Source organism: Dipodomys spectabilis, unplaced genomic scaffold (genome assembly GCF_019054845.1).
Source record: "Dipodomys spectabilis isolate Male_0828 unplaced genomic scaffold, ASM1905484v1 ptg000365l, whole genome shotgun sequence".
Classification (NCBI taxonomy): domain Eukaryota; kingdom Metazoa; phylum Chordata; class Mammalia; order Rodentia; family Heteromyidae; genus Dipodomys; species Dipodomys spectabilis.
In genome coordinates, this window is record NW_024871042.1 from 16,132,199 (window position 1) to 16,159,948 (window position 27,750).

Consider the following 27,750-nt stretch of genomic DNA (forward strand, 5'->3'; position numbering starts at 1 on the left):
CATACACACATACAGAATGCTATTATATATGTGTGTCATTGTTTACTTTTTTTTGTACAAGTACTAGGGTTTAAATTCAGGACCTGGCACTGTCCCTTAGCTTTTTGCCCAAGGCTGACATTTGAGCCACAGCATCACATCTATTTGGGGGTTTTTTTGTTGTTATTGTTGTTTGTTTTGTTTTGGTTTTGGTTTTGTTTTTCATGGTAATCGGAGATAATCATTTCATGAACTTTTCTTCCTGGGCTGGCTTGGAGCCACATTCCTCAGATCTCAGTCTCCTGTGTTGCTAGGTTTACAGGTATGAGCCACCAATATTCAGCCTTTGTTTACTCAGACATCCACTCTTGAATTGGGTATTTTTATTAAAGGATCCTTAAGTATATACAATAATATAATAAGGTATAAGTGCCTCTGTTTATAGCTTGAAAGCAATTATTAAACCTAGTACACTTGCAAATTACATAAGAGCAAGCTAGCAAAATTTACACAATTCAATTAAAACATTAATTAAATGGATGATATAGCCACTTTAAATATGAACATATCACTGCCTGTTGTGACATTAAGAATTTCTGAGATTCATAGATCATATTCTTTGTGCAATATGACATTCTAGTTTTCTAAGAAACTTTCATCTGAGCCAAGCTTGACATGGTGATAGCTTTCATTTCACTTAAACGACTCATTTACTTATTAAGTTGGCCTCTTTTCTTTCTTTCTCGGCTCAGGTTCACTGGGTAGACATGCTTTGTCTCATGTGATTTGAGGTGGATGTAGGGAAACAATGGCATCAACTGGTCAGCAACATGATCTCAAGTATGTTTTCATAACATTTAAAACACAGCTAGAGACTGGGCACCATAGCTCACTAAACAGGAGACTGGCATTTTAGGATTGAGGATTGAAGCCAACCGGGGCAGGAAAGTTTATAGCACTTTTATTTAATTAACCACCAAAAAAGCCAGAAGTGAAGGTGTAACTCAAGTGGTAGAGGGACAGATCCAGACTTGCCAAAAGAAAAAGAAAAGTTACTATTGAATTCTCTCTATTGGTGCACTCTTAACTGGATCACAAATTCTTAAAAAAATATTTTCTAACAAATGGAGCAATGTCATTCTTTCTGGTAGAGGCATAGAATTCATATATATATATCTCACATTTTCTTGATCCATTCATCTACTGAGGGGCATCTGGGCTGGTTCCATACCTTAGCTATGGAAAATAATGCTGCAATAAACATAGTTGTGCTGGTAGCCTTCTTTGTGATCATTTGGGTAAATGCCCAAAAGTGGGATTGCTGGGTCATAGGTGAGCTCTATGTGAAGTCTTTTGAGGAACCTCCATACTGCTTTCCAAACAAATTTACACTCCCACCAACAATGCTATAGGGTTCCCTTCTGGCCACATCCCCTCCAGCATCTGTTGTTATTAGAGTTCTTGATTATAGCCATTCTAACTGGGGTGAGGTGGAATCTAAATGTTGTTTTGATTTGCATTTCTTTTATGGCTAGAGAGGTTGAGCATTTCTTATGTATCTATTGGCCATTCTTATTTCCTCTTCAAATAAGTTTCTCTTTAAGTCGTTAGCCCACTTATTTATCGGGCAGTTGTTTCTTTGAGGATTTGTTGTTGGGGGATTTAATATTTTGAGTTCCAAGTATATTTTAGATGTGAGACCCTTGTCCGTTGAAAGGCTAGTGAAGATCATCTCCCAATCTATGGGCTTTCTTTTTTTGGGGGGGGGGGGGGAAACGGTCGTGGGGCCTGAACTCGGGGCCTGGACGCTGTCCCTCAGCTCTTCAGCTCAAGGCTAGCGCTCTACCACTTGAGCCACAGCGCCACTTCCGGCTTTTTTCTTTTTGCTTATGTGGTGCTGAGGAATTGAACCCAGGGCCTAATGCATGCAAGGCAAGCGCTCTACCACTGAGCCACCTTCCCAGCCCCATCTGTGGGCTTTCTATTGACCTTGCTTGCTATGTCCTTTGCCATGAAGAAGCTCTGCAGCTTCATGCAATCCCATTTGTCCAACTTTCCTTTGATTTATTGTGTTTCTGATCCTGTATTAAGAAAATTTTGGCTTGTGCCAAGGAGATCTAGGGTTTCTCCTATTCCATCCTGTAATGTTTTCAGGGTATCTATCTGCTTTTACCTTGAGGTCTTTGATCAATTTGGGATTGATTCTGGTGCACGGTGATATATAAGGATCTAGCTTTAGTTTTCTACAGGTGATTGACCAATTTTGCCAGCACCATTTACTGAAGAGGCTGTCTTTCTTCCATTCTATTTTTTTTAGCTCCCTCATCAAAGATTAGGTGGCTGTACCTCTGTGGGTTCATTTCTGGGTTTTCAATTCTATTCTGTTGGTCCTCAGGTCTGTTCTTGTGCCAGAACCAAGCTGTTTTGATTACTATGGCTTTGTAGTAGAGTTTGATATTTGGTGTTGATATTCCTCCAGCATTGTTGTTTCTGTTAAGGATCATTTTTGTTTTCGGGGTGTTTTATTGTTCCATATGAATATTTGGATTGCCTTTATTTCCTTGAAGAATGAGGTTGGAATATTGATAGGTTTTGCATTGAATTTGTAGATAGCCTTTGGTAGTATCGCCATTTTCACGATGTTGATCCTTCCAATCCAGGAGCATGGGAGGTTTTTCTACTTCCTAAGTTCTGCTTTTATTTCTTTTTCAGGTTATGTTAGGAAATGGAAAGACTTGGAAAAAATTATATTAAGTGAAGTAAGCCAGGACCAAAGTAACATAGGTCCCTGGTTTCCCTTATTTGCAATAACTAGTACCTGTATAAGACAAGCAGGAAAGGCCAAAAGCTATGTACATATGGCCAAATAAGATGATGTTAAGATAGGGACACAAATATCTTTTTCCTTTCTTGCTATTGTTTCTAACGTATTTATAATGTATCATGTGATTTTTTTTTGTTTCTTTGTATGTTCCTCCCCCACCCCTGTTTTCACTGTATTTGATGTTGGTACCCTGCATCTTGTATATACACTTCTCTAATTTGGGGAAGGGAAGAGAACAAACAAAATGCTTAAATAAGGATACAGGTAGAACCATTGTACCATGAGATGTACAAGACACTATGTTGAAAATGAACTTTACAACTTTGGTGGAGCAGGGGTAGTTGTGGAGGTGGGAGGGAAGGGATGGTGGGGGGAAAACAAAGGAGGAGGCAACAATGCTCAATAGGAAATGTACTCATTTCCCTGCTCATGTAACTATAACCCCTCTGTACAGCATTTTTACAATAAAAAACATACAAAAAATATTTCCACAGACTCTATTGAGAAGATTGCCTTGGATTTCCATGAATGATCAGTCTGCCTTCAAATACTGAAGCACTTAAGGATTATCTACACCAATATTTACAGATGAATAGATGGATAGACACATATAACAATTTAGCCGTATTCCAATGAAAAAAAAATAACTTGATACTCAGGGGTTGAGAGTGATATATGTACAATATCAGGGAAGCCTCCTTTGTGAGCACGCTGTCTTTCAGGAAGAGCAGCTTGTCAACAATACCCAAAATGGATCATTTATCTTTCTTTGCAAGATGTACATATGATTGATGCTATCATCATTTTAATTTTTGATATCTAAGTTAATAGCTTGTTTATTTTTACAGCTTATTTAACTGTTATTTCTGTACAATTTTAAATTTATAAGAACATTGAAAAAGTAGAATAGTGTGTCTACGTATGCATACTCTAATTCTTGGTTAGTAAGTATAATTCCTTGAGTTTGTATCCTCATCATTTAAAGAAATGGCACTAATACTTTAGGTAACTCTTTAAAAAAAACAATACCTTTATTATTTGGCACAGTAGTTAAAAATTATACTCCAAGTAGTTGTACAAAGGAGTTGCCATTCAACAAAGCAGTTTATGAATACAATGCACCTTATCAATGTCACCTCTTTCATCATTTTCCTTTGTTCTTCCCAATCTCATCCCGTCCCTCAATTTTCTTAATTTTGTAGGATGTGCATTGAATTTTATTACTGCATGTCTTCATTCATCTCTCTTCATTCATCTACTTCCCTCCCCTGCTCTAACACCCCTTTTAAGTACCCATTTCCTGGCATTTAGTCTGTTGGACCATGATTTAGCTTTTCTAAGGAATTATATCATCTGAGTTCTCCCCTGAATCTGCTGTATTTTTGTCAATACATTTATGTGTACTTGGATAATACCCTGAAGTGTTCACTTATATATAAATTATGTATGGTAACTCTTAGTATGAAATGTATGCTTTTCTAGATGTTTCCTTTGCCAGCTCTACTCATCCATTGAATTTTTTCTCTGCTTTCTTCAAACAAATGAGAAATGACATAAAATTCAGACTTATGCAAGTGGGTAATGGCACCAGTTTCAGAAACTTACATTGATGGAAACATTATCATAACTATATGCAAGTAAGTGTCTTCATCTTATTAGATGACCTAGGAAAGCTATTTGTTTTAGCACAGTGCAAATCCAACATTGAGGACAGAGAAGAGGAGCAGAAATCACAGCTTCTTTTCATTTTTTCCTTCTATTTCTGTACCTTTATGAACCTGTAGAAAATTCCCAGATTAAGATATACAATGGCTAACTATGAAGCAATTTATATAAGAGATGGAGGTATTACAGATTCATTTAAAAGAAAATACTACAGAATTCAAAGAACAGAAACATTTCCTAGGAAGGTGGAGAAGCCATGTCCTTCAGACTGGAAATAGCTTCCTGTACACTGAATGAAGGAAAAGGTCCATGTGGCTGACATAGAAAGAGTGAGGAGTTACAACATGAAGCTATAGCAAGAAGATGGGTGGTTCCTGACCATCCAGAGCTCAAGAGATCCTTTGGGGTTGCATTCAGGTAATGGGATTGTATTCTTCAGTACATTGGAAGCCAATGAAGAATTCAAGTTTGGGGAAAAAAGCATTGTCTTATTTATTTTAGGAATACATTTGAGTATGGAGAATGAAAATTGCCAGGTGCTGTTGGTTCATGCCTGTAACTCTAGCTCCTCAGAAACATGAGATCCAAGGATTGTGAAATGAGCCTGGGTAGAAAGTCCTTGAAACTTATCTCCTATTAATTAGCCAAAAGGCAGAAGTGGAGACGTGGTTCAAGTGATAAGGCACCAGCTTTGAGGGAAAAAAAAATCAAGTGAGAGTGCCATGTTCTGAGTTAAAGCCCAGGCACTGGCACAACGAAAGAGCGAGAGAGCAAGAGAGAGAGAGAGAGAGGAGAGAGAGAGAAAGAGAGAGAGAGAGAGAGAGAGAGATTATAGCCTGGGAAGCTGCTGTAGAAGATAAAGAGAATCATTAGAGATGTGGCAAGACAGATGATAAAAATGCTTTTCAGCCAGTCTTCCTCTTTTCTGATGAATAGGGTGTGAGGGGTGTGTGAAGAGAAGGTTCAAGGATGATATACTAGGGTTCTGACATTGATGTATTTGTCCGCACAGTTGCTATTCATTATGTATCATATCAGGCGCGAGAGAGCTGAATTTGATGGGACAAATTTAGAACTGTCTTTTGGACACTTTGATATATCCATTAGACATATAGGTTTGTGATTTGTCATATCCACTTTCACTTAGAAAGTATAGTGTTGGTTGCATGTACCTGATTTTATACACTTCTTATAAGTAGTAACCTTGGATTGCCCTTCAGTTATTTCATGTATGGTGTAAATTATTTTTGTTAGTTATTGACTGGACAAAATTCATATAAATTTCTTTATTTTTTATTTTTATTTTTTGGGTCCGGTCATGGGGCCTGAACTCTCGGCCTGGGCGCTGTCCCTCAGCTCTTCAGCTCAAGGCTAGCACTCTACCACTTGAGCCACAGTGCCACTTCAGGCTTTTTTCTTTTTGCTTATGTGGTGCTGAGGAATTGAACCCAGGGCCTCAGGCATGCAAGGCAAGTGCTCTACCATTGAGCCACCTTCCCAGCCCCACCTTGAGATATTTTTGTATTATTATTAAATTACATTATTTTTGTGCCAGTACTGGTGCTTAAGTTCGGGGCCTAGGTGCTGTTACTTAGCTTTCTCACTTAAGGCTGCCACTCTATCATGTGAGCCACAGCTCTACTAGCTTTTTGCTAGTAGATAAAGAGTCTCACAGACTTTCCTTCCTGGGCTGGCTTTGAACCATGATCCTCAGATCTCAGCTTCTGAGTAGCTAGGATGACAGAGGCATGGGCACCAGTACCTGGCTTGCTTTACATGTTCGTAAACTAAAAATGAAGGGAAATGAAAAAAAACTCTCCATAGTATAGTAAAGAAGCAAATGTCAGTGTGCATATCACATTAACTAATTTCAACCATAATTTCCGACAGTCCTGGCTTTTACTTCCTATGAGAGTCAACTGATAATGCCAATAGGTCCCTTTACAAAGATTGGTCCTTCACAATCTTTATGAATTTGCTTTTCTGACAAATGAAAATTGTATGAAACAGATAAGGACCTTGAAAAATCCACAGGGCATACTAAAGACACTTAAGCAAGTTACTATCGATTTGGAACACACTAAATAATCTTTCTGCTTCTCTGCATGCTGCATTACCCTATGTGCACAATGATGGTGATGTCTATAGTTTACCACGTTTGAAGTTACAGAATTGTAAAAGTTCAAGTCACACATTTCTGCATACCTGTATAAACTTCTCCATTGAAGGAGTATGTTACCTTTCAGAGAAATGTTTAAAAGATTTTTAAAAGTCAATAACATAAGAGGAGGGTTCAGACAAGTGGAGAGAAGGGTGCGCAAATACAGTCATGATTGTATACAATGTATATATGTGAAAATGGACCCAGGTAAGTGGAGGGGATAGGTGGGATGGGAAAAGATAGGGATAGCTATGGAAAGAGTAACACTGACTAAGATGCACTGTACTCATAACCAGGCTGGTTGAGTTGAAACTCTGTGTATAAGTACTTATAAATAAAATAAAATAAATGCCTCAATAACAAGATAAATATTCAATATATCAGTTTTGAATAACAATGGTCATGTACAATATGTTTTATTTTTAAATTTATTTTACTCTATAGAAATACAGAGAAAAAGAGGGAGAAATTCAAAAAAAATATTTTCAGAGCAGGGTGCCAGGGGCTCACGCTTATTCAGGAGGCTGAGATCGAAGGATCGCAGTTCAAAGCCAGCCCAGGCAGGAAAGTCCATGAGACTCTAGTCTCCAACAAACTACTCAGAACAAGCTGGAAGTGGTGCTGTGGCTCTAATAATACAGCATGATCCTTGAATACAAAGAGGCTCTGGGACACTGCCCAGGCCCTGAGATCAAGCTCCAAGACCAGCAAAATAAATACATACATACATATATACATACATACATACATTCTTATTTTTAATTTTTATATTTCAATTTTTCCATGAAAATGATACAGACGTAAAAAATGACATATTATAATAACAATTTTATTCTCTTGATGTGGTTTTGCAAAGTTTAATTGAACATGTCCATTTCTGAATACAATGTATCTTCATCAATGTTACCTCTTCCATCATTCGCTTCCATTTTTCCCTGCCCTATCTATCTCCTCAAGTTACCCACTTACATTGTCAATATGTACATTATGTAGAATGAATGTATTCTTTCACCTTCCCTCTCTCTATTCCTCTGCCTTTCTCCATGACCTCTTACCCCCACTGACAAAACTGTATGTTGGCTGTTTAGAGGTTCTGAGGAGTCACACCATTGAAATCCTTCCCTGAGTATACCATACCTGTTCAATTGGTTTATGTGTCTATTATAATTACAATTTTTAAATAGAATTTCTGATTCTGAGGTATAGCTTTTATTAAAAACAAGAGAAAATGGTAAGCAAATGAAATTTTATCTGAATTTTAAAAATCAATAATGTGTAGTTATCATTTTAAAAATACCAATTCATAAATATAAAAGAGAATGTGGGCCTCCAGTTTTGTGAAAACTTCCATTTTAATCTAATAACTGTAAATTTGTTTTTAACCATCCTTGGATTGAGAAGGGATAGAAGGAAGAGAAGAGAGGCACTAATTAGGGAAGTGAGTGCATAAGGTTTATACCATTTATAACTGAGTGGAAATGGAAAGGAAATGCATGTCCAGTGCAAGCAAAACACAAAGTACTGACTTTTAAGAAGAGTGAACATTGAGCAGACAAATAGAGCTAGTGGCTAATTTCCTTTTAAGCCCTGATGGTTGAATGATCCTGAGCCCTATGTTACCTGTAAACCTCACAGCTAGTCTTGTAATCATTGTTTTCCAGATGAGGCACTGAAGTTTCAACTAGATAAAAGACTACCTAAAACTGTAAGGGAAACCTAAAAGATGCTGAGACCTGTGAATTAACCAAAAGTTCCTCAACTTTGATCAGAACTGTTCTTTGCAGTCCCCAGAGTTCTGGAAGGAAAGAGAAATTCCTCTGATAAGCATCTTGCATGGAAAACAAGGAATACAAGCTTGTCCTCAAACAGGTAATGCCTTCTTATAGCCTTAAAGGAAACATCCACTAACGTTAATGTCTGTACCACTGAAGATGGCTTATGATGTACTGGCTTCCCATGACTGTCATTTAAGAAATCTTTCTCTGACCTTCATCATGTCTCTTTGGCATGTGAGGGAGAATGGTCAGACTTAATTTGAAACTCCTGGACTTTGGGCCTGGGATTTTAAAATCCAATTTCAAAGTCATACAGCTACTAGAATTGGTTCAAGCCAGGCCAGTAGCTGCAGAATAAAAGTTTTAATAATATAACCTGTGCCACTTGTAGATATTTATCTTAAAAATCAAATGTTATGGCTACTATAAAAGATTTGTTATAAGTATATAATATATTCATGTATGCATATATGTTCAATATGATTGTAACCTGCTATGAAAATAGTCTACACAAGTTTAATTCACTATATGTCCATATGGTATGGAGAATTTTATGGTTATTAAGTGACTATTTTTTGTGCAGTATTGAGGCTTGAATTCAGGGCCTAGGAATGAAGAGATTTTAAGTAAAGTTTGGGGGTCCCAGATGGCCCCAGTATAAAATTGGACAGGACATACAGTTGGCAACAGTTGAGATTCTGTGTGTGAGAATGCATAAAGGTGTGAAATGTGAAATGCAGAGGTGGCACTGAGGATTTTCCTAAGTAAGAAACTCAGAAAGTACATGTATAAATAGATTATTACCTCTTGCTGGTAGAGATATGAGCCAGCACAGATGTGGACAGCAAGTATGGGATATTCTCACAAAACTGCGAAACAACTGATTTCTCCTAGGAATTGGGATGCCTGTACATCTCCTTACATATTTTTCTCCTTGAGTCTAAGACTGGTATTCTAATCTAGGGAAAAAAGCACAATTGACCATCCCTTTTTCTTACTGTATGAAACTGCTTATCATAAACCTTTCTCAAGGATTTTAATTGTCTTTGTGTGGGATTAAAAATACCCAGAGCAGGAGAGGGTTAACATTCTAACAAAGGGGAAATTAACAAAAGAGGCAGAAAGAAATTTCCTGTATGTGATAAATTCTCTAAAATCTGAATTTTCAAGAAACATGTCATCTCTGACATAAAGAGGTTTCTGCTTGAGTAACAATTTTTTTTTAAACTTCGTGTGGCATAATCTATTTACCATAACTATTAGTCACTACAAAAATCATAAAGCATTTATATTACCAAAATTATCACCTCTTGGACAAAATGTATCAGCAAATGTTCTCCAGAGAAACAGAACTAATAATGAACAAATAATCAGATAGATAATAGCTAGCTAGGTAGTCACATATATACATATATACATACATACATACATTCATAGAGATGATAGACAGATACAGTCATAGATAAACTAGAGGGCATATACCATGGGCACTATGAGATTTGGCTTGCACAATTAGGGAAGCTGAATTCTACGATCTGCTCTATGCAAGTTAGAGACTCTGGGAGGTAATGGTGTAATTGAGTCTGAGTCAATGTCTGAGAATCTGGAAGTTTCTACTTTAAGCTGCAGAATCTGAAATGTGAACCTAGAGTCCATGTCCAAGAACCATGTCCAAGAGCAGAAGCTCCAGGAGAGAGAGAAAATTGGTCTTTCCTTCATCTTTTTGTTCCATTCAGACTCACAAGGTTCAATGAGATCCACCTACAGTGGTGAAGATAGGTCATTATTTAGTCTACTGAATCATGTTAATCTCTTTCAGAAACCTTCTCACAACATAAGCAAAAATGTCTAATGTCTCAGTATCATTAACACCCTAAATACCTTAGTATTTACACTGTCACAAGTAGGGAGAGATTAAATCTCCTTTTTCAAAAATAAAAAACACCCTCTACTCTTAGAAATACATGAAAAATTAAGGAGTGGTAAGTTGGTAAGGTTGATTCTGGGGAAGTACTTCCCCAGCATCATCAATCACAAAAAGAAGAAAAGGCATAGTTATATCCTCACCTGTGAGCAGAGACTGCTGTTTACAAGCTCTGCCCCCTAGGATATGTAAACTGTTCACAGCAATTGAAACCACATTAATAATTATACTAGCATTTCCTTCCACACTGGTAGATAATGGAGTTCTTTTGCTTTATTATGTTCCTTTTCTTTTCAGTTATTGCATTGAGCCAGATGTTAGCTTCATAACAAAAGACAATAGCCAAGAGCTAACCCTCCAAAGCTTAAGACCATCCATCCTATTTATTAGGTTAAATCGAGGGCGTGCCAATGATTAGAGTGTGTTTATGGAGTCATGGGAAGAGAGTGACCTTGAAGGAGAGAACTGGTTTCTGAGATGCAGGGTCAGTTGTTTGACCCCTCTTGGCTGCGGAGATTCTACTGTTTGATAATGGTTAGAATAGGTGGCCTTTGAAGTCCCTCCCAGCTCCAGTCCCCTGACTGTCTATCAGGCAGCTTCTTAGGCCATACTCCAAATTTCTTAGAAGCCAAGAACATAACCCAATTACTCATACTCTGGCCAAGTACACAGACTTGAAACATGAAGCTCTTCCCAAACATGATCAGAGCAGCACAAAGAGCAACAGATGTGGGGAAAAAAATCATTTCCAGGGACAGCCTAAAGGATGCATTAAGGAAGAAAGAGGCCAAAATTCCATGTCAAATTTTAGATGTGGGGGTCACAAACATGTCACCTCCAATAAATATGAAAAACACAAAGCTCTGGGCTGGGTTATAATGAAGGTGAACTATGGGTGGATATAGCTTCTATATCAGCTAATACACTGGCTGAAGGTCACCCAATATCGAGGAACCGTTATTAGAAAAAGCCCAGGAATTAAGACTTCTTGATCTTTGTATATAAATTGGCTAAATATGATGAACAGTCCTAGAAACATAAGAAAAATATTACAGTTTGTACACTGTAGAACACTTTAAATATGCCTGTAGAAAACAGTAATTACTGCAATTTATAATAACAGAAAAAATTAGCATGTTAATTAGCAGGACATGTCTTAAATTTTGTTTTTTAGCTAACCCTTTCTATTGATTTACACATTTTATGTGTAATGTGGCAATGAGGGGGCTTGAACTCAGGTCCTCAATTCTTCCTTGGCTTTTTCACTCAAAGCTAGCACCATGGCTTCACTTCTGGCCTTTAGCTGGTTAATTGGAGGTGAGAGTCTCTTGGACTTTTCTACCTATGCTGGTTTTGAACTATGATCCTCAGATTTCAACATCCCAAGTATCTAAGATTACAGGTATGAGCCACCAGCACCCAAACTTGATTTACACATTTTTAAGATTACGTTCATTGTGTTCATGGAATAGATGAGCACACAATTTTCTTCAGGGCAAGCAAATTTCTCTTACTTCTGAATATTTTTAATTTCTGCATATTAAAAGGTCATGTCTAGGTTCAATTGAGAAAATTGTGATAAATTGGCCCCTTGAATTTGTATTGTTTCTGTCTTTCCCCATAAGAAAACAAACAGCATGAATGTGCACAGCATTCTCTTTTCTTTACTAAATTTTATTGAGTGTCCAGCACCAAGCATAACACTTACTAGATTCTTAAATCTTCTCTCATAAATGAAAGAACTCAGATCCTTTTCATGTTATAATGGTTCCTAACAATCTGGAAATTAGTGCATTAGTGGATACTTTTGGAAGCATCAGAAGAACAATGCCTTAAAGTCAGTCTAAGAGGTTTGTTTATTTTTTTTAAATACGTGGTATATTTAAGGGAGAACTCAAATAGTGTAATTCCTCAGAAAGACAAAGTCAAAGCTCAACAAAATAATATACCAAGAAGTAGGTACTCAAAAGGAGTGGGGTGGGGTCAAGGGGAAAAGGTAAACAAAAGAAGAGAAGAATGGAGGGAGAATGCAATGAATCCAATGTATTCTACAAAGTTAAGAAGAGTGAGGGAAAATGTGGGTAGGGGAGGGATGGATAAAAATGTTGAAAGAGGTGATACTGATCAGGTTATATTGTATTCATAAATTGCTTTCTTAAATAGTTTACTCTATTGTACAATTTAAAGATAATAAGAATAAGAAAAAGAAGAAAACAAAAAGCTCCATAAAACAACAATAACCAATAGTGACACCCATGCCCTGACATTGAAAATGGATGAAGAAAATTTTTAGAAATGAAAAGGATGATGCTTTCCATATCTGATTTGCACAATGTTTCACTATTTTTTTTTTCTAACTAATACTACTCCTCAGCACATTGCAAAAAGCAACAGGGCCAAAGTTAGGATAGTGGTTCCTGAAAGCTATGTCTGACCCAGTTAAACCTTCTGATCCTTATCTCGTGATAGAGTCATGGGTTCTTCCTTACAGACATATGGAGAAGCAAAGAGAAAGCGAACACACAGTGCTAGTGCAATGCTAGTGCTTCAACTGGGAGTCCAGGCAAGAAGGTTCCTTTCCTATCATTCAGGTATTCCCTTCTACTGCTGATACAAGAAAGAAAGAAATGTTTAAACACCCTTCTTACTGTATATCTGTCTTCAAAGAAGGGAAAGTGCATATAGATATGTAAGGGCTAAAAGCTTTCTATTCACAAGCTTGAAAAAGCAAATAAATAAATCATAATAAATTTAAAGCATGCTCAAAGGGTTTCCTCATTGAAATCCCCCTATGCATAACAACCAAGTATGATTGTGTGATGACATTCAAACTTGGTAGTTACACATAGGAAAGAATTCACCAGAGCCCCTTCTCTCTCCATTAGAATGATTTGTATTTCCTAAAACAATTATGGATGGGATCTGAAAATATATAGCTGGGTTCTAAAGAATAGTTACTTAGAAAAATCTCAATGCTTGCTTGCTTGCTTGCTTTCCTTTCTTTCTTTCCCTTCCTTCCTTCCTTCCTTCCTTCCTTCCTTCCTTCCTTCCTTCATTCCTTCCTTCCACCCTCCCTCCCTTCCTCTCTCCCTCCCTCCCCCTCTCTCTTTCTTTCTTTCTTTCCTTCTTTCTTTCTTCCTATTAAATGCCGGTACTGAGGCTTGAACTCAAGACAAGGACACTGTCCTTTAGCTTTTCCCCCCAAGTCTGGAGCTGCACTACCTGATCCACATTCCACTTCCTGCTTCATCAGTGGTTAATTGAAAATATGAGTTCCATAGACTTTCCTGCTCAGGCTAGCTTTGTATCATGATCCTCAGATCTCAGCCTCAGGTATAAGCCACCAGCACCCAGCTATGTGTTTCAATATTCTGTCTCTTGACCCCATATTCACTCAGCTGCCTTGTCATATTTCTTGAAAACAATCAAATAGACAAAGTGACCTGGGTATAAAGTGATGTTTTATCTTTGCGATTATACAGGATTGGAATTTTCTTGGAGAAAGAATCACATGCAAATAGTCTTTTTTCAATTATCTACAGGCAGTTTATTTAAAAGTTATATTTTTCAGTGTGCATTATATAAGGCATTTATATTCAAATGTAGTAAAAGAAAAAGTGCTTGGAAGACAAACATAAATGATTGTGGATAACTCAGTTTCAGTTTACATCAGCCCTTCTTGCCCTCCATTGTAGATAATTGAATTGGTAGCTCCAGTGACTACTGATAATGAAGGCAATAGCTCTTTAAAATCTTAAATCACAACTAGAAGCTTTAAAAAGACAAAATTTCATAGGGCCATGCACATCACTCAAACCCTATAAAAACTGCTTCATTACAGTAAATTCAATATACTTTTCACATAACACAATACAGACTTTTGATTGTTCTAATCCCATAAAGAGCTGATGCGGGAACCTAGATGTAGAGATGAAGGCCTGAGAGGTACCTGAAATTCATTCACTTTTCTATACTTTCAGTGTTAGCTGGGAACTTTCACTATTGCTGATAAAAACCTATGGAACATAGAACAAGTCTGAAATCTGACAATGTGACTAGTTATAGACCTACAGTGTGATTAGTTATAATACAAGCAAGTAAGAATTCTCAAATGCAACTTACTATCCTTTGACTAGCCTGAGAAGCTAGCCCCAAGACAATGTGGAGTGTGATGTGGGTAGATCAAAGAGAGAGATGTTTTGTTTTTAATTATAGGCCACATGTAAGGATGTGAGAGGAAGCAGAGGGAAAAGTTGGGCTGTGATGTAGGTCTGACTTTGGTTTTCTTCTGCTGGCTGCAGTGGGAACTCAAATGGCCCTTAATCATCTTTAGCAAGGCTAAGATGGCCAGACTTCTTAGCTAATCTTCACTGATTAGCTGCTGGATGTGACCCACCCTGGAAAGGTGAGTGGATTAACTATACTCTTTAGGGACTGCAAGTTGTCTGTCAAGAGACCTCCCATTAGTTGTGATTTCCTAGCAAGACCTAAACAGAAGAGGTATTCGAAAGCTACATAGATGTCATCACACCCTTCAATAGTTCCCAGATGGGATATCTTTTTACTATTGTTTTTGAGAGGCCTACAAGAAGCAGGTATAGGACCCTGCCCACGGTCTCCTTCCCACGGGTGGTGAATGGCTTGGATTCACCCACCTCCCAGTGGATGCCAGTAACCACTGCTAGAGCAATCCCAGCTCCCAACACCTGGGTGGGAGTATGGAATCCAGAAAAGAAGGAGGAAGAAATTATATCTGTGCAGTTGTTAACATATTAATGAGGAAAATAACTCATTCCCCAAAAAACTCCATCCCAGATCTGTAGGGATGATAGCATGAATTATTTCATTTTCTCAAATGGAATGCTTGCTAAAGTTACTGGTTTGGGTTATTCTTCATATTCATAATTGATCTATATTAAAAGTCACTCCTCTGAAATGTCCCACAAGACCTAGGTCAGTAGCTAGTAACACAATGAGCATACTTTAAAACTTACTGTCTGATAATTAAATACAAGCTGGAGGTAATCAGCTCTGAGAAGATCATCTCAGTACACTCTCTGGCCCCTTGCATTCTCAAGGAAGATTGCTGGGGATCTTAGCCTTGTTTTGTCTCAAGCACCATCAGAGAGTGTCAAGTGGGTAAAGAATTAAAAACAAAAGCAGCATACACAGCTGTCAGTCAATAGGGACTTTGATCTGTTCTCTGTTGCAACAGGCATGGTATTCTCTAAACGGAAGGAGCACTCAGCCCATGTCAAGAGTGTCACCAGGAACGTTTGACACTGTGGCACGTGAGGGCCAGCTCACAGTCTGGGACAATCCCTTGATGTTCAATGGAACTGGACAATAAAACAGCACAATAAAAGTGTCCTCTGAAAGCGCTGCAACTTATAACTCTAAGAGGTTCAGTATATTGTCGTCTTTGGAAAATGAAAAACCTTGACCTGTTTGTTCTCAAATGGGCTCACTGGCACTTGACAGTCCTTCCATTTCTGCCCTCGTTTGGCAGGAAAAACAGTAAGATATTGTCCTGTGGTGGAGAGAAATGTCAGGGGAACAAAAATAAAAGTGTCATTGACTTCTATAAATGTGAGTTGTGACTAGCTTGGGTTGGAGTGGATAGGAAAAAACAAAACAACAAAACAAAAACAAGCCACTAACGATGGTCTTTCCTTGTGGGGAAAAAAAGAAAAACAATAAACTTTTTTGTTGTTTTGGCAAAAAAAAAAAACAAAAAAACGATTCAGTAGTGTTACTTGTCAGACGTTTTTGGTTTTCATATGGAGAAGAGTGATGCCTAGTGCTACATTGAGCAAAACCTTTTCCACATTGAACTCTATTTCAAAGTAAACATCTGACAAAATAATTCCATAAATTATTTATTTATTATTTAAACGTTTATTGCTTATATCAATTATGGGGAGGATTTCATTGTGTTAGCTCCATACATGCTAACACTATATTCCAATCAATTTCATTCCATCCATCATACTGCCTACACGTTCTATAATTCAACAAGTTCTAGAAATCCCTGATGTAAAATCCCTGATTTCATATTGGAAAAATTCTAGATATCATGATGAATATATGAACTCTATTTTGCTCAACCTAATAATCTCTCTGTGTGTATGTATGTGTATGTATGTATATATGTATGTGTGTGTGTGTGTGTGTGTGTGTGTGTGTGTGTGTGTGTGTGTGTGTGTGTGTGTGTTTGTGTGTTTGCAGGTACTAGGGCTTGAACTCTGAGCCTTTTGCTCTCTCTTGGCTCTTTGTCTCAAGGCTGGCCCTCTACTATATGAGTCACCTCCATTTCCTGTTTTTGGATGGTTGAAGAGTCTCACAGACCTTTCTGTCCAGATAGTTTCAAACTACAATTTTCAGATCTCAGCCTCTTGAGGAGCTAGGATTATAGGTCTGAGCCACTAGTGCCCAGCTGTAATAGGAGCTGTTATATATGTGTATATATATATATACCATATATATATATATAACTGTATATATATATATATACATATATATATATATATATATATATATATATAACTTTATGCTTTAAACTTAGCATTTCTTTGACTTCTATTAGATTTTTCAACCCATGGAAAGGAAGAGAAAATTTACACAGACATATATCCCCCTTGAACTTGCAAAGTACACAGCATGTCCCTCCTCTGGGCCAGTCAGCCACTCCTGGCTTATGCCTGTATTCCTAGCTACTTGGGAGGCTGAAACCTGAGGATCATGGTCCAAAATTAGTTGGGGCATAAAATTACTGTGAGATTCCTATCTTTCATCAATCACCACAAAGCCAAAAGTGGTAGTGTGCCAGCCTTGAGTAAGAAAAGAGAGGCCCTGAGTTCCAAAACCAGTATTGAAAAAAAATCAGAAGTGTCAGTAAGATCCCTGAGACCTCAAAGTTATGTCTTTGAACAAATCTGGTATTCTCTTCCTTTCATTCCAAGAATATAAATAATACAAGTTAGCTCTGTGTATCGGAACTCAACACCCACCTTCTACTTTTTTCAGGTGGTTTGGAAACTCAATGATGAAAATGTCTTCTACACAAAGATTTCAGGGATAAAAATCTGCTAAGGCATCTTTCCATCACATACAGACAAGGTTTAACCATGGCTCCATCCCTGAAGATCTGCAGAATGTCTCAAGATGTCACTGGTTATACTTGTTCTGCCTGAGGAGTTTCTTGTGGGAGACACTCAGGCGTGGGAGGGTGTGCTCATTTTCCAACTCCGAGCTCTGCCAAATCCTAAGCATCAGCTCCAGTGAAAGGCATCCTCTGAGATCAATGTCTTTCCTAGACAGCTCTCCTCCCCTCTTCTCTCTCTCTGGCCCCAGTACTGACTGTGAAATGAACAATGAAGGGCAACGGAGCCTGCTCATCTCAGCTCAGCTCAGGAAGTCCTGACTGATGTCACGACAGCTCCCAGTATCAATGCCTGCATCCTTTGCAGAACAGAGTAAATCAGGATTACACACAACTCAGTGTTTCCAGAGATTCTTTTTTTTTTGATCAAAAGCAGGAAAACATGAGTGTCAAGGCAGGAAATTACATCACTAGGACTATGTTATAGAAAGCAACTCATATTTCTAGGCATATGGTAAATTTGCTACTGTTTATAATTTCTCTTCCTGACATCAAGTGGCATCATTGTCAGAATCAATGGCATCTGCTTCCTTTGTAACAGGGACCAATTATTCTGTCACAACAGACTGGAAGCCTTCAGCAAGTGACATCATGTCCTTGGAGCTTCAGTGGCTCACATTTTGCAAGAGGCAGCTTGCTGTGAGTGACAGCCAGGGAGGGAAGGCACAGGCCTTGCTGCTGTGCCTGCTGAGCTGATGAAGAATAAGGGAAATTCCAACCATGGCCCTCAGTCTGGTGTTCAGGCATTAAACAAGGCTGGAATCACCACAATTTCTTACATGAAGATTAACATCAAGTCTATGGAGCCAGTACCACCCTACTTAGCAAATCTGAGCACCAACACTAATTCCAGACATCTGCCCATGAATCATAGGTATCACCTCTAGCCTGCTTCTTACAGTCCTGCGGCACACTTAAGTTATGACAATGGTTCTCTGGGAACTAATGTCTGCATGCCTGTGAATAAAATGAGGACATGAATGAAATGCTTTGGAGGTGAGCTAAAACGTGGGATGACTCAGAAAAGCACAGTTTAAAACAACTGAACTATATTAGCTGGGCATAAATGGTTCACACCTGTAACCCTGGATACATAAGAGGTTGAGATCTGGAGGATTGTTATTCAAAGTGAGCTAAGGCAAAAATGTCCTTGAGATTTCATCTCCAAAATAACCCGCCAAAAGAAGGGCTCGAGGAACGGTTCAAATAGAATAGTGCCAGTTGAGATAGCAAGCAGAGAAAGTGAAGAACAAACTCTGGTAAAATTACAAACTGAAACTCTAGTTGTTCTCAACAGCAACAAAGTAAATCTAGCGTGTTTATATAAATAAATTCAATTTTTAACACAAGAGATTCCATTTTTACTGTTATTTTTGTCCTTAGGAAATTATGCATTTTATTATACCCTGGTGAGGATTTTTTTCTGACCCTGGATTCAAAGAAAAGAAAGAATTACTGCAACATATGGTCATGTTACAAAAGTAAAAAGGAAGGAGAAGGAAATAAAATGTATTTGCATAATGTATCATTCCTAAAGAAAGATCCATTCCTGATCCAAAGGAAATGTTTGGAGATTTAGTCATATCTCTTTTCTGGTTTTAGTGGTAATGAGTTTTGAACCAAGGGCTTTGTGCTTGCTAAGCAAACAAGCTATAATTTAAGCCATGTTCCCAGACCTTTTTTATTTAGTTATTTTTCAGATTTTTCTAGTGTTTTTGCTTGGAACTGGCCTGGATCATGATCATCCTACCTATGTCACATAGCTAAAGTTAAAGATCTATGCCAACATAACTGTCTTATTGGTTGAGATGGAGTCACTAACTTTCTGCCCAAGATGGCTTCAAACTGTGATTATCCATACCTCTACTTCCTGAGAAACTGGGATTATAGGAATGAGCCACTACACTCAGCTTTCATACTTTTTGTTCCTGTATAAAAACCACCTTTTTAAACTTCAAAGGGGTGTTTTTAAAGTCAAATAATACATTGAAATGTCTCAAAATAACACCTCTGTCAGTATTCCACATAACTTGTGGCATCACTGACTGACACAAACACAAATATTGGTCATCATTAACTTTTCTAGGGTGGATACTCCTTGGTCTAGCTTTCCAGTGGGATTTATTTGCTTTGTTAGTTTGTCTTTTAGATAGTGATAGCCACTACTAAAAACTTATATACAACCATTCATTATTCAGAACTAATTCTAGAAAGCTTACCCTTATTAGGAATGCCCTTTAAGATCTGACCCTGGTTAACCTCTCCCATTTCTCCATCTGTTCAACAGAACAATGCCTTTGTCATACTCTCTCTCTTCACCTTCTTTTTTTTCTCTATCTTCCAAATGTCCTCTAGCCAGATATCAAAGTTTGCAATTCACCTTTTTTTTTTTTTAACTTCAACCTTCCTATAATTTGTTCTTCCTCTCCTCCCAAAACTGCCCCCTCTATTTTCCCTCAACTAGTTCTACTGTGTCTTTACTTTTCCTGGAAAAAGTGCCTTAAAATGTAGTTAGGCTTTCCTATATTTTGACTACTTATACCTACTGTAGCATTTTACCAATCCTAATGTTCTATAATTATAGATTTCCTTGCCTTTCTAATCTTCAAAACTTTGAGATTTTAAGAGCAGATACAATTCACTATTCATTTTTAGAGCCAGCCTAGCATTTATATAGTGAATAATTTGGGAGCTTGGGTCCTACAGAGATACATAGAAGGTGTATTCTTGGGAAATTGTGGACCCTTTTCAGCTCACATTCCATGATCTACCTCACTGGGAATACTTCACACACAACACATGGAATAGAATGAAGAGTAACTTGATTGTTGTCCCTGCCTTCACTACGAAATTACTCAGTTTAGTACAGCAAAGAGTCCCCATAGTTTGGTGTCTGACTGGAACATCTATAAGAAAACCAAGGACAGACAGTAAAAATTCAGAGCAAGGTATTCCTGAGATCAAAGGATTCCGGGAAGACAGGACATCCATAGTAACATAGGACCATAGTAAGGCTTTTTATTGAGGGTGTTGAATAAGTAGCCTCGATCAAGCTTACATCTTGAAAGATTCCTTAGAAATCTCAACAAGTGTAACTAGTATAACACCTGAACATCTACACTCATAATGTCAAGTCCAGGTCCTTTGCTCTGACTTAGTGGAAGTAAAGTAGGGAACATCATTGTAAAAATACTGACTTATATACTCTGTAAGGGTCAGTGCCATTGGCTTTCAGATACAGCCTGAAACATACTGAATCATAGAATAAGGTACTGTATCCAGGCAATACAAATATATATATATATATATATATATATATATATATATATATATGTATTGTTTACATGTCAGTGTAAATAGTATCATGTAGCAGAAGGCTGTAATATGTCCTTATCATGAAGATATTGAAATAGTATTTATGGAGAATATGTTTTTGATGAGGGCAATACTTGTACTACAATGTTGACTGATGCAAAAAGAAAGGCTTCAGGAGTCTGTATACATCTTCCTCCTTCATGCTTTTAGGGTGATGGGCTATGTAATAACAGAACAAAAAAGTAAAAAGAAAAGGCAATTTCTAAGTTACAAGATTACAGGTGATTTTTTTCAACAGACTCTGGTGGCTCATGCCTATAGTCTAGCTACTTAGGAGTCTGAGATCTGTAGAACCAGGTTCAAAGCCAGTATCAGCAGGAAAGACTGTGACGTTCTTTTCTCCAATAAGCAACCAAAAAGCCAGAAGTAAAGCTGTAGTTCAAGTGGTAGACCACCAGCCTTGAGCTAAAGAGATAAAGGACAGTGCCTAGGCCATGGGTTCAAGGCCCAGTATGGGTACACACACACACACATATACATATACATGTGCACACACGTGCATGCACACACACCATTATTATGGAGGATTTTCAATTTTTTATCTTCACACATGCTACAATATAGCATTATAAAATGGCTACACACTTAGAACTAAAATGTACTTATAGAAAGATTCTTCATTTATGCTCTTCATTGACATAGTGCTTCATAGTGAACAATTGGAAATAAGCCAATTGCTTGTCAAGTGAGACCTGATTCGCTAGGTTCACTGTATTCATAAACTAGGACAGTGTGTGTCTGTAAATTTGGACAGGGAAGGTTTGCATACTTAATTTACAAAGAAGCACCGGGATATGTCACTGTGTGTAGAAAGTTGGGTGGAAAATACTCTACATAGTACATTGCCATTAATCTAAAACTGCTGAGAGATAAAATTCATGAATGCACATTTCCCTATTTGAAAAAGATAAACAATCATTAAAAACATGGGCTGAAGTTGGACATTATAAATGCATATGTCAACATATACAATCATATGCATATATATACACACATATATTAACTAAAGTACGGTATACACAAGGGAGCATCCTCACCACGTAACTCTTTTCAACAACTAACTTACAGTTTAAGAAAGGGAATGCCAAAAAGCTGGGACATGCTTTGTTGAGGGAAAGGGTAAGGGAAGGAGAGGGAAGGCAGAAGAATGAAGAGAGGAGTGATGGGAAAATGCAGTCATAATATTCCATGCACATATCTGAAAATGGAAGCAGGTTTGTAAAGAGAGGAAAGGGACAGATGGGGAAGAATGATGGATGGGCGACATGAGTGCAGATATATTGTCTTCATAAACTGAGATGTTACGATGGAACCCTTTTGAACAACTACTTAAGGATGATAAAACAAATAAATAAAATGATAATAAAAATGTTTTTTTATGGAAGAAAGGAACTATGTGGAGAGGAAAGGGGTAAACACAAGAGTTGATTGCATTTACTTAGTTTTATAAATTCTACTTTTTATACACTTTAATATCTTGCATACTTTTAATAAGCTTGAATGAAATAAGCAATCTAAATCAACTGGAAGTAAAACAAAACAAATAGACCTAAAGGGGGACAAAGTTGGTGGCATAAGTTCAGAGTGAGCACACACAGTAATTTTCCTACGCTGTAATTTGGCTGTAAATTTCCACTGAGATATAACCTAGTTCAATCCTCAGCACCAAATAAACATGCACGCCTGCATTTAACTTATGAAATTATGAGGTTATCTTGAAAAACACTATGTTAATATCTCTATTGAAACTACTTAGAAACAATTACCAAACCTAAATCAGTGTGCAGTCCCAATGCCCCGATTATGTTTTGTAAACACCACTTCCCACTTTAAAAAAAAATCCAGTTGGGCACTGGTGGCTCACACTGGTGATCTGAGGTGCCCAGGAGGCTGATATCTGAGGATCACAGTTTGAAACAAACCTGCTCAGATAAAACCAAGAACTCTTAGCTCCAATTAACCAATCAAAAGCCACAAGAGTTGCTGTGACTCAAATGGTAGAGTGCCAGACTTGACTGGAAAAAGCTAAAGGAAAGTACGAGGTCGTAAGTTTAAGCTTCACTACTGAGTACATGCGTGTGCGCACACACACACACACACACACACACACACACACACACACACACATATGAATGTGCACATGCACCACACACAATAAGGAAGTAAAAATTTTTAAAAAATAAAAGAAATCAAGATTTCTTGAATAACTAGCTGGAATAACTATGGCTATCTGAAAAGCTGTTAGTGAAGAAGCTTCACTAATTTACTCATAACAGATTAAAGAATATTGGTAATGATCAAGAAAGGCTATTATCTCATCAAAATAAAGAGAAATTATAGATATAAGTCCCTTTTAATAGCACTCTCTATTAAAAAATTATTGAAGTCCTAATTATAAGTTTACAGGAATCATGGGGTCAACAGAGCATCTTAAATGGTACCAGAAGACTGTAACAACATCTATATAGCAAATAATTTACTATGGCATATTTTTAAATTTCAAGGAAAAAAGGGAAATAAAAACATGATTTGTCAAGAAAACAAAATTTAACATACTTAATCTAATTAACATGTGTAGACATTATTTAGATCAAGAATCAAACTGAAACGTTTGAGAAGTCTAAACATTGAACATTTAATGATATGAACCTATTATTAATTTAAGCATTATTTTTTGGCATTGGCAGCTATTTTCTCCTAAAGGACCTGTGGATTTTAGAGAACCATGTATGCATATTTACATTTCTACTTCTGGTGTTTTGCTGTTAATTAGTGATAAGAAGAATCTCTCAGACTTATTTTACCATGCTGGCTTAGAACCATGACCCCTCAGATCTCAGCCTTCTGAGATTAGCTATGATTACAGCCAGAGCCTGGCTTCTAGTTTTCATTATTCCATTAGAAGCCGCAAATGATTGATTCTCTCTGTTTTCCTCTCACACCAGGGATTCCATTTTGCCAAGGTTGCATTTGCTAGGTATGTGGAATTCTGTGCATTACTCAGAACTTTCTAGATAGATACAAACCTGAAGTCCTGTGGCTATAAATAGAATAACAGGTGTGTGATGAAAGAGCATTCATTTCACTGGAATGTAGGCCCAGCCATGCTTTAGGTCTGTCACTTCAAGGAGCACTCAGAAAATAAAACACTGGACATACAGTTTCTTTATGGCCTTTCCTCCATTGCTGCATGTGGAATATGCCTGAAGAGTAATAATGATCAGCAGTATAACAAAGCAGGTGGGACAAGGTAGAATCTGCAGGTGGATGCATTGCTGGCCAATGAGGTATATCAAATTGCAGAAAGATTCCTTCTGTTGTGTATACTGTGGTAAGTTTTCTTCCTTTAAAGTAGGTTACTGTTTCAAGTAAACTCTGCTATGTCTGTTCACGGCTAACACAATACACAAGGAGCTGAGCGAGCGAGACAAAACAATGAAAGAAGGATCACCTGAGGAAGAAGCTCTGTTCACACCCACTCTCTGTTACAGAGAGATGGACACACAGGTGGGTGATGTTGGCCAGTATATCAATAGGTGGCTTTTTATCAAGAAACAACAGCAGAAGAAAAGAGGGATTGGGGATGTTGTCCAAAATTCCATAGATGTTTTTTCTTTATCAAAACTACATTTTGATTTTGATGCTAGTGACTCATGTCTATAATCCTAGCAAGTCAGGAGGAGGTTGGGATCTGAGAATTGTGGTTCAAAGCCAGCCCGGGCAGGAAAGTCTGTAAGACTTCTAGCTCTAATTAACCTCAAAAAACGTCAGAACTAGAGCTGTGGCTCAAGTGGTAGACAGCTAGCCTTGAGGGAATGAAGCTAAAGGATAGCTCCGAGGCCCTGACTTCAAGCCTCATTACAGGCACAAAACAAACTACATTTATCTCAGTCTATGGTTTTACTAGGACCCACTGTATCTTTAAGATTCTCATTAAAACCTCCCAAAGTTCTACCAATAATGCTGTTTTTTGTAATTACAAATGCTTGGTTTACAGATAGATGGTTTCTCTATCCTTACAGCCCATGGCACACATTTCCTTCCACCTGGTCTTCATCTAGGAGTGGCATTAACTGCTTCAACTCCCCTCAGCAATGGGAGCTATTGCCTTTCATGAGCAAGCTATAAAGTGGGTGCAATAACTACTATTTATTAGTTTGTTATAATGATGGCAAATGCCACTGATCTTGTACAACTACATTCCATGCATACTGTATGCTAGCTGCCTGCAACATACCTAAATTTGTCCTAGAACTCACAATATAAAGAAAGAAAGGAAAGAAAAAAAAGCTGGGCCCCAGTGGCTCACACTTGTAATCCTAACTACTTTGGAGAAAGATCGAGATTTGAAGCCAGACCAGGCAGAACAGTCCATGAGACTCTGATGTCAAATTAATTACCACCAGAAGCTGGAAGTGGGTTGTAGTTCAAGTGGTAAAGTGCTAGCCTTCAGCACAAAAGCTCAGGGACAGCCATGCCCAGGCCCTGAGTTCAAGTCCCAGGACAGACACCAAAACAATAAATAAAAAACAAAACAAAACAAAAAAAAAACAGGAGAAAAAGACGTAGGGCCTTCACTTACACCAAGTCTCCCAGTTAGCCAGGACAGAATGAGGTAGGAGAGCTTCCACATGTCATGGTCAGGGATCAATGTTATATTGTGTGTATGTATGCCAAACTGAAACTAGTAATGCCTCTTGCTTGGCTTTTTCTCTCAAGGTTAGTGCTCTACCACTTGATTCATACCTCTACTTCTGGATTTTTGCTGGTTATTTGGAGATGAGAGTCTTGTATTTGTCTTCCTTGGTTAGCTTTGAACCTCAATCTTCAGATCTCAGTCACCTGAGTAGCTAGGATTATAGGCTTAGACCACCAGAGCCAGCCTAGGAATCATAATTTTTTTTTTACAGTATCTTTATGAAGGCTAGTAGGAGGAGTTAGATCCTAGAGCCACTTCCTGTTTTAGGAGAAATACAGTAACTGGTGACCCAGAGTCTCACCCTTTTTCCTATATCAACTTACTGTTCTATCACTGGAGTCCCATCAACAGAGAAACAGCAAATAAATAAAAATTGGATGGGAAATTAATAACACCTTTGCTGTGGGAACTGCTTTAAACTTGGGCTAAGATTAAATTTGAGATTGTTTGCAAAAGTAAATTATGCAAGAGCTGGCAATGTATATTAGCAGAGTTTGGTTTCTAGGACTGTCTACATGCCGATTCCTAGTAATAAAAAGAAAATCCATTATTTGTTAGTCAAAGTTAGAAAAGTTCCACAGCTTCCTGGTATTACTATTCTGATAGTTAGTTCATTATGGTTAATTTTTCACTTGAAATTGTTACCTGAGGGATGCCATGGATTTCACTTAAAATTCTGCACTGGGAAGAAAAGGAGAGGAAGGCTGAGAGTCCAGCAGAATAAAAGCTCTCAAAGGAAAGGAATACTTATAAATAGTCAAACTAATAATTCAGAGTAGGATCTCTGTGTGAAGTAAAATATTCCCTCTTTAAGAAACACGAGGAAAGCAGGGTGTACAGAGAGTATACTATGTGTGTCCACATGATTTCAAATAGTCATTATAGGAAATCAGTTGAAGTCATTACTATAAGTGTCATCTCCCTTCATCCCTCCCTTACTCCTCCTCTCTCTCTCCTTTCGTTCCATTTTACTTATCTTCATTCCTTTATCCTCACTTCCCTTTCCTTCAGAAAAGATCACATAATCCGAAGGCATGTTCGGATTTTAGCAGTTTTTCTACTCCTTCTTTCATGTGCTATAGCAAAAGCAAAATAAGAATTCACTCCTTAGGTATAATCTACAACACCACCCTAATATACACAAATCCCACTTCAGTAGGGACAATAGTAAAACTCACAAAAGAAGTTTAGTGTTATTTCAACAAAGGAATTATTTCCAACCAACAGCCACACATGCTTTTAAATGAAGTGGTGGGTGAACAGGCCTGGGCACTGAGCTTCCCTTCAGCCTGAAGCATCAGGGCACGGTCTAGATTTGGTTATGAATAACCACAACCTGGATATGTACTACTTTGTTCTCTGGCTTTGACAATTGTTCAACATATATAAAACCATTTTCTGTGTGTGTTTGAGTGTGAGTGTGAGTGTGTGTGTGTGTGTGTGTGTGTGTGTGTGTGTGTGTTTAAAGATCTGTACTCTTTTTATTTTACTAGATGTTAAAATTCAGGAAGAATGGAGTACATGAAAGTTGTATATTTGCTACTTAATTAGTTAATTAATTAGTTTAGATCCTGGGTGTTGAATTCAGTGCCTGGCTCTTCTACATAGATGCTTTACTACATGAGCTATGTCCTCATTTCTTTTTGCTTTAGTTTTTTAGTTTTTTGCTTTCAGTTTTTTTTCCCATAGAGAGTCTCATGGATTTGTTTGGGGCCAGACTAGATGAAAATCCTTCTATTTATATTTCTACTTAGTTGGAATGACAGATATATATATATATATATACATACACACACACACACACACACACACACATATATCCATGTTCAGCTATTGGTGAGGATGTGGCTCTAATTAACATTTTGTCTAGGCTAACCTGGTGATACTCCTGGTTTCTACCTTCCAAGTAGCTAAGGGTTACAGGTATAAACCACCACCTGGCTCCTGCCTTGACTTGCGTACAGAATGTGTATTTGAACATAATTGAACTCTCACTTTAAGAAAATTCTGAATTACCTAGAAATCCAGAAAACCTATAGACTAATTTAAATTCAAACTACTCACCCAGTAAATTATGACTGCTTGCATTTGCATGCTAACTTCCAATCCAATTTTTAGCCCTTATTAATATTGGATCTCAAATAACACAGAACAGAGTTCTTTCTAGTTGCTCCACAGTGTTAAAT

The 27,750-nt window shown here is 37.7% G+C and overlaps 1 protein-coding gene and 1 pseudogene across 1 annotated transcript in view; one reads left to right on the top strand and one right to left on the bottom strand.

Moving 5' to 3' along the window:
• Positions 1 to 27,750, bottom strand: part of Rbms3 (RNA binding motif single stranded interacting protein 3) — a 743,920-nt gene that overhangs the window by 288,939 nt on the left and 427,231 nt on the right. The gene's annotated exons all lie outside the window — the stretch shown is intronic.
• LOC122096029 overlaps positions 18,007 to 27,750 on the top strand; it is an 85,470-nt pseudogene continuing 75,726 nt past the window's right edge.